Below are 7,136 nucleotides of genomic sequence, written 5' to 3' on the forward strand. Positions count from 1 at the left end.
CCCCACCACCACCACTGATCCCATCCCCCCCACCACCACTACTGCCACTGATCCCAAGGGGCTACTCAGGAGGATGTAAGGGGGCACTCTGCAGGTACTGTTTTAGTACCTGCAGAGTGCCCCCTTATATCTTCCAGAGTGCTCCCTTACATCCTCCAAAATGCCCGCTAGTAATAGTAAGGTCAGTGGCAGAACTACTAGGGTCTTAAAGGTTGCACTTGCGACTGGGCCTTGGCATTCCACCACCATGTGGGGGCCTCAAGACAGCGGAGGGGGGCGGTGAATCCAATAGCTCAGCAGGGGAGATCGCTGTACTAACATCAGATTGTTAGTAAAGAGGCTCCGACCTGAGCTGACCACAGTAGTGGTGTGTACTAGGCTTAAGGGGACATGGAAGGAGTGGGGGGGGGGGTCTAAGCTAGGATTAACCCCTTCATGCCTGAGGGTAAAACAAATCTAAATGCCCAAGCCCAATTTTGTCATTTTGATATGTGTTAATAAGGCTTCTTTCACACAGTCCGCCTCCGTAGGCAGATCCGTGCTGCTCAGCGGGGGATCGATACACTGATCCCCGCTGAGCAGGCAGGTGACAGCTCCCTCTCCGCTCTTTGTGCGGAGAGGGAGGTGGCAGAGCCCCATGCATCTCTATGGGGAAATTGGATGAGAGCGGACCGCCTGTCCGCTCTCATACGATCCTACCTGATCCGATCCCCTGGACGGATGGAAAATAGGGTTTCCATCCGTCCGGATTTCACTGACAGGATCGGATGCGGATGGCAGTGGACATGTCTCCGCTGACATCCGCTGCCCCATAGGGATGCATGAAGGATCTGATCGGATCGTTCGTTTGAAAGGACCCTAAAACTGTACATATCATCACAACTACTTTTTGTATCCAGGTGGACTCTATACCTTGTTTATTTCAGGACAAATTGGGCTTTCATTTGGTGGTAAATGGTAATGGATATCTCCTGATTTTTTTTTTGTTATTAATATTGAAAAAAAAAAACTGGCCCAAAATAGTAAAGAAAAAAAAAATCATTTTTTTTTAAATGTAACTGTATATTTCTTGCTACTACCATAACCTACCACCTAAGAACAACCCAGAATATATTCTTGTGCTCCTGACAATCGCAGTGATACTACATACGTGTGTGTTAGCTGTTTGTACTCGTAGTACAGCCCAGAAACAATACACATTTTGCTTTTTTTTTTTTTTTTTTTTTAAATCCTACCTAAAACACACTGATACTGATAATTAAAAAAAATAAATAAATCCTGTCCAAAAAATACTGGTCCTGACCTTCAGTGTTAATTTCGTCGACTAAAACTGACTAAAACGTTTTCGTCGACTAAATTAACACAATTTTAGTCGACTAAAATACGACTAAAACTAAAACAATTCAGATGACTAAAATACGACTAAAACTAAAATGGCATTTTAGTCTTAAGACTAAAATACAACTAAAACTAAAATGGCATTTTAGTCAAAAGACTATAACTAAAACTAAATCGAAATTTGCTGCCAAAATTAACACTGGTGCATGCTCAAAGCTTAATACCATAAATAATAACATATTAGATTTTTCACTCCAGGACCAGCAGTAGTATATAATGAGTTTGGAAATTGTAGAGAAATGCTTAAATAATGCATTACAAATTACAATTGAACTACACCCATTAGATTATAGATGACTAAAATGAGTTTTAGTCAACTAAAATGTACTGGAGTTTTAGTCGACTAAATACGACTAAAACTAAAACACTTGCAGAAGACTAAAATGGGACTAAAACTAAAATGCCATTTTAGTCCTAAGACTAAGACTAAAACAAAATTGAAATTTGCTGCCAAAATTAACACTGCTGACCTTTGACCTTTGACCCAAACACAAACCCTGGCACTGGCCTAGATCAAACCTTGATCTAGGTATTTTCTTAAATTATTTTTTACATTTTATTTTATTTATTTATTTTTTTTTCTTCACACACTTTTTTTTTTCTATCTCTGCAAGGACAGAGAATGATACAATGTATCGGTCTCATCCATTCACAGAGACAGAAAACACGGGAGCAGGCTTCCCAGTGACTGATCACTGTGATAGCCAATAAGAGGCTTTCACAGCAATCAGGCGACCTGGAACCGGCCATTCCGGGTCCCCGATCGGTAAAACGGGGCCCGGGGCTCTCGGTGAGACCCCGGTCTCTGTGCTGGGAGTGCGCCGTGCAAGGTACATAATTGCGCCGTGCAAGGTAGATAATTTGTGGCCCTACGGAAGAAAACGCCCGCCCCGTTGGGCCACATATTTGCATGCTAGCCCAACAGGCGCCAACAGGAGGGGAAGACAGAGGATGATACCAAAATCCCATTAGTAAACATGTTGTAGCGGCCCAAAACTGCCACTAGATGTCAGTCTACTACAAAACGATAACAACCTAATGCAGTTTGTACACAACACAGGAAAATTACATAAAAGTGGGGTAAAAAAGATCCTACAGCATGGGTATAAATTAGGAAGAAACCAGTGCACCCTGGAAGAACACGCACATGGGGGAACATATAAACGCTAATGCCTCCTACACACGATCAGATAATCGGACGACTTATCGTTCGCATTTTGTTGCATGATACTAATATTAAATCCAACAATGCGTACTAAACATATGATTTTTTTTTCGTACAATTCTGGAATAGCTTCCTGGTTGCGTAGCTACGTATCGGATAGTGAAAAAACAATGGCAGCCAGGCTTTTTCCAGGTTATTTTAGTGTTTCTGATCATGCGCGGTCTTTGTCGATCGTTTTTTTTGGCAAACGCACACTGTACTGATTAAACGATTGTCATTCGCTAGGCTATCGTACGACAAAGGTTTTCGTGTTTGTCCTTTTGGATTTTGTTGGACGAAATGTCGTGATCAGTTATTGAAAGCTGTGTACTAACGATCAGATTATCGTGCGATCAATTCAAAAGCGTTTTCTTTTTTCGTACGATTATCTGATTGTGTGTATGAAGCATAAGCATATACTATCCCTATGAAACCAAAACCTAGTGCAGGAGCCAACTGTGCTAACCACAGTGCAGCATACAGTCAGGGTTGCCACCTCATCCCTTTAAACCAGGACAAATATTAATTACACAGGTTCTAAGGCTAGTATTATGCACATAAGGCATTAAGTGAGTTTAACCTCCTCCCATCCATGCTATAGCCAAAAGACGTCTACAGCACAGACTTTAATTGCCAGGAGGGCGTCCTCCCGTGCATGAGCTGCCTGCGCACTCCCTGCAGGGTGAGCGCCGCTCACTCTGTGGTCAGCGAGTCCATGAGATTTGGCTGATCACAGATCAGAGTAAGGGGCCGGTATCGGTCCCTTACCACGTGATCAGCTGTTAGCCAATGACAGCTGATCATGTGATGTAAACAGCAGCCGGCGATCAGCTGTTTTTCTTCGCCTCACGCTGTCAGTGTGAGGATAAAAAAAAGCGGATCGCTGCTGCTGTCAGAGGGACATCAGTCCCAAAGAGAAGAGGGGCATCTGTGCCCACCAGTGCTACCTACCAGTGCCACCTACCAGTGTCCACAAGTGCCACCTACCAGTGCCCACCAGCGCCATGCACCAGTACCCACAAGTGCCACCTATCAGTGCCCACAGTGCCACCTACTAGTGCCACCTATCAGTGCCTACCAGTGCCACCTATCAGTGCCCCATTATGAGTGCTGCCCAAAAAGTGTCACCTACCAGTGCCTATCATTGCCCATCAATGCCACCCATCAGTGCCACCCATCAGTGCCACCTATCAGTGCCAATCAGTGCCCCATTATGAGTGCTGCCCATAAGTGTCACCTACCAGTGCCTATCATTGCCCATCAATGCCACCCATCAGTGCCACCTATCAGTGCCCATCAGTGCCCATGAGTGCTGTGCTGCCTATTATTGCTCTTCAGTGCCACCTACTAGTGCCCTTCGGTGCCGCTCATCAGTGTCCATCGGTGCCACCCATCAGTGCTCACCAGTGCCACCTTATCAGTGCCCATCAGTGTCGCCTTTTAGTGCTCATCAGTGCAGCCTATCAGGGCCCATCAGTGCCGCCTCATCAGTGCACATCAATGAAGGGGAAAAATTACCTGTTTGCTAAATTTCTAACAAACTTTAAAAACTGTTTTTTTTTTTTTCTTCAATTCTTCAAACTTTTCTGTCTATTTTTGTTTGTTCAGCAAAAAATAAAAACCCCAGTAGTGATTAAATACCACCAAAAGAAAGCTCTATTTGTTTGAAAAAAAAAATGATAAAAATCTCATTTGGGTACAGCATTGCATGACCGCGCAATTGTCATTCAAAGTGCGACAGCGCTGAAAGCTGAGAATTGGCCTGGACAGGAAGGGGGTTTAAGTTCCCAGTAGGCAAGTGGTTAATTACCACCTTAATCAGCCACAGACCCTGTGTAATTAATGTGTGTCCTGGTTTACAGGGATGAGGTGGCAACCCTACATACAGAACATCTGGGCAGCACTTAGTATTGCTGGCGCGTTTATACGGCATACATCCACATGTCCGCTTTTATGTGCCGCAGGGTGCAGAACTCAATAAAACTAACAGTTTGTGAACTAAAACACGCTGTATATTCCCACTGATTTTTATTAAGTGAGCTGTAAAACACGCAGAAGTCGGATAGCGATGTCATAGTCAGTTATTTGCAGGCTGGGTTAGCCGCTTAGAACTTTTTTTTTTTTTCTACCTTCTGAACCTTTTTAATTTGTTTCGTAAGATTGCAGAAACCGATACTGCCAAGTCAGGTCAGTAGCACGGCTGCGGAGGTACCCGGCCCTAAAGTCTTGGCATCTGCAGCTGGGTGAAGGATAATTTACTTCATCTGGGATGATTGAAGACATTCTGCTGAATATTAAATTACAGGTCTGAAAAAGTAGTAGAAGAGCGGCCTGTCCTCACACAGCCTCCAGCAAGAAATCTTCCATCTGACTCACGTGTCACATTGCATAGGGAGGAAAGAGACAGGGCAACGTGTCCAAGAATTTGGGAAAATGCTTAAGAAGTCTCCGTTCACCTTTTCAGACTTTCTTACTGTAGAAATTACAGTCAATAGAATCTTAACGAGTCTGTAATCTGAGAGAACAGATGCTTCCCCGGCAATGGTGACGGCCTTTTCTTTTACTGCCCTCCCCACTTGAAAGGGAACACACCTGGATCAGAACATCAAGATGGCAAATCACTAATATACAGAAAACATTTATTGTCCTTACAGAACATAGAATTATTTCCCAGAGTGGGCATGGTGCATTAAAGTGGAACGCATCACAAACTGATTTTAATCCTACATGACTAAGCCTTTTTCTTACATTTGTAGCTTACAAGTTAAAATCAGTAATTTCTGCTAGAAAATTACTTAGAACCCCCAAACATTATATATATATATATATATATATATAGCCACTTAAGCCCCGGAAGATTTTACCCCCTTCCTGACCAGGGCCTATTTTGCAATTTCGGCACTGCGTGACTTTAACGGAAAATTGCGCGGTCGTGCGACGCTGTACCTAAACGAATTTGACGTCTTTTTTTTCCCACAAACAGAGCTTTCTTTTGGTGGTATTTGATCACCTGTGCGATTTTTCGATCATGCGCTATAAACAAAAAAATAGCGTCAATTTTGCAAAAATAACAATATTTTTCACATTTTTTTATATGAAATTCCCCCAAAAAAATGTAAAAATCTAAATTTTTTAACATTTTCGGCCAATTTGTTTTATGCTACATATGTTTGGTAAAAAAAAAAATCGCAAAAAGCGTATTTTGATTGGTTTGTGCGTTTACTAACTAAGGGAAAGATTTTTGTCATTTTTGTTGTTTTTTTTTTTTTAACGCGTAATGGCGGCGATCTGCATTTTTTTTTTCGGGACTGCGACATTGCGGTGGACAGATCGGACCCTTGACTGACATTTTTGACACTTTTGGGGTTACCAGTGACATTACTGCAGTAATCAGTGCTATACATATGCACTGTTACTGTAAAAATGACACTGGCAGTGAAGGAGTTAACTTTATTGGAGAGGGAGGGGTTAAGTGTGTCCCTAGGGGCGTGTTTCTAACTGTGATTGGACATGGCTACTAGTGCAAGAACAGAGATCAACAGTCCTACATAGTAGAACCGTGTGATCTCCATTCTTGCAAAGGGAAGAATGACAGGCGGCTTTGTTTACATTAGCCGCCTGTCTTTCTTCCGGTTTAACGGAGGATCGCGAGTGCCCGGCGGACATCGGGTCCGCTGGGCACACGCGCGGGGGGGGGGGTCCGTGACCGCGCGGGAGCACGCCTCCAGTGGCGCACGCTCGCTCCCTAGAGCCTCACAGGCTAGAGACGTAGCCCTACGTCGCTTTGCCTGTGAGGGGCTGACCGCCGCAGTAAATAGTCGTGCGGTGGTCGGCAAGCGGATAGCAGAGACCCTAGAGAATAAAATGGCAATCGTTGCGAAAGGATTGCATGAGGACACGAGGGCATACAATGCGATTAGTGGAGAAGCGTTTTAACCTCAGGCAACACAGGGGGTTCTTTACTGTTAGGGCTACAAGATTGTGGAATTCTCTACCACAAGAGGTGGTTTCTGCGGGAAGTATGGTGGCTTTCAAAAGACTCTTAGAAGTACATCTCAAGGATCAGAACATTCAGGGGTATGAGAGATGATTACAGCCACACACACCTACACAGGTTGAACTGGATGGACTTTTGTCTTTATTCAACCTCACCTACTATGTAACTATGTAATATTTTATGTTGCTCGGTATTTGCGTAGCTGTCTTTCAAATGCAAACAAAACAGTAAATTTAGCCCAATTTTTTTTGTATAATGTGAAAGATGATGTTACACCGAGTAAACAGATACCCAACATGTCACATTTTGAAAATTGCGCACACTCTTGGAATGGTGACAAACTAGGATACTTAAAAATCTCGATAGGCGACACCTTAAAAAAAAATTCTATTTAGAGTAAAAGAGGAGGTTCTGTGCTAGAAATATTGCTCGCACTCTAATGATAATGGCGATACTTTACATGTGTGGTTTAAACACAGTTTACATATGCGGGGCGCGACTTGTGTAAGCGTTCCCTTCTGTGTGCGAGCACGGGCG

Source organism: Pelophylax lessonae (genome assembly GCF_965119305.1).
Source record: "Pelophylax lessonae genome assembly, chromosome: 4".
Taxonomy (NCBI): Eukaryota; Metazoa; Chordata; class Amphibia; order Anura; family Ranidae; genus Pelophylax; species Pelophylax lessonae.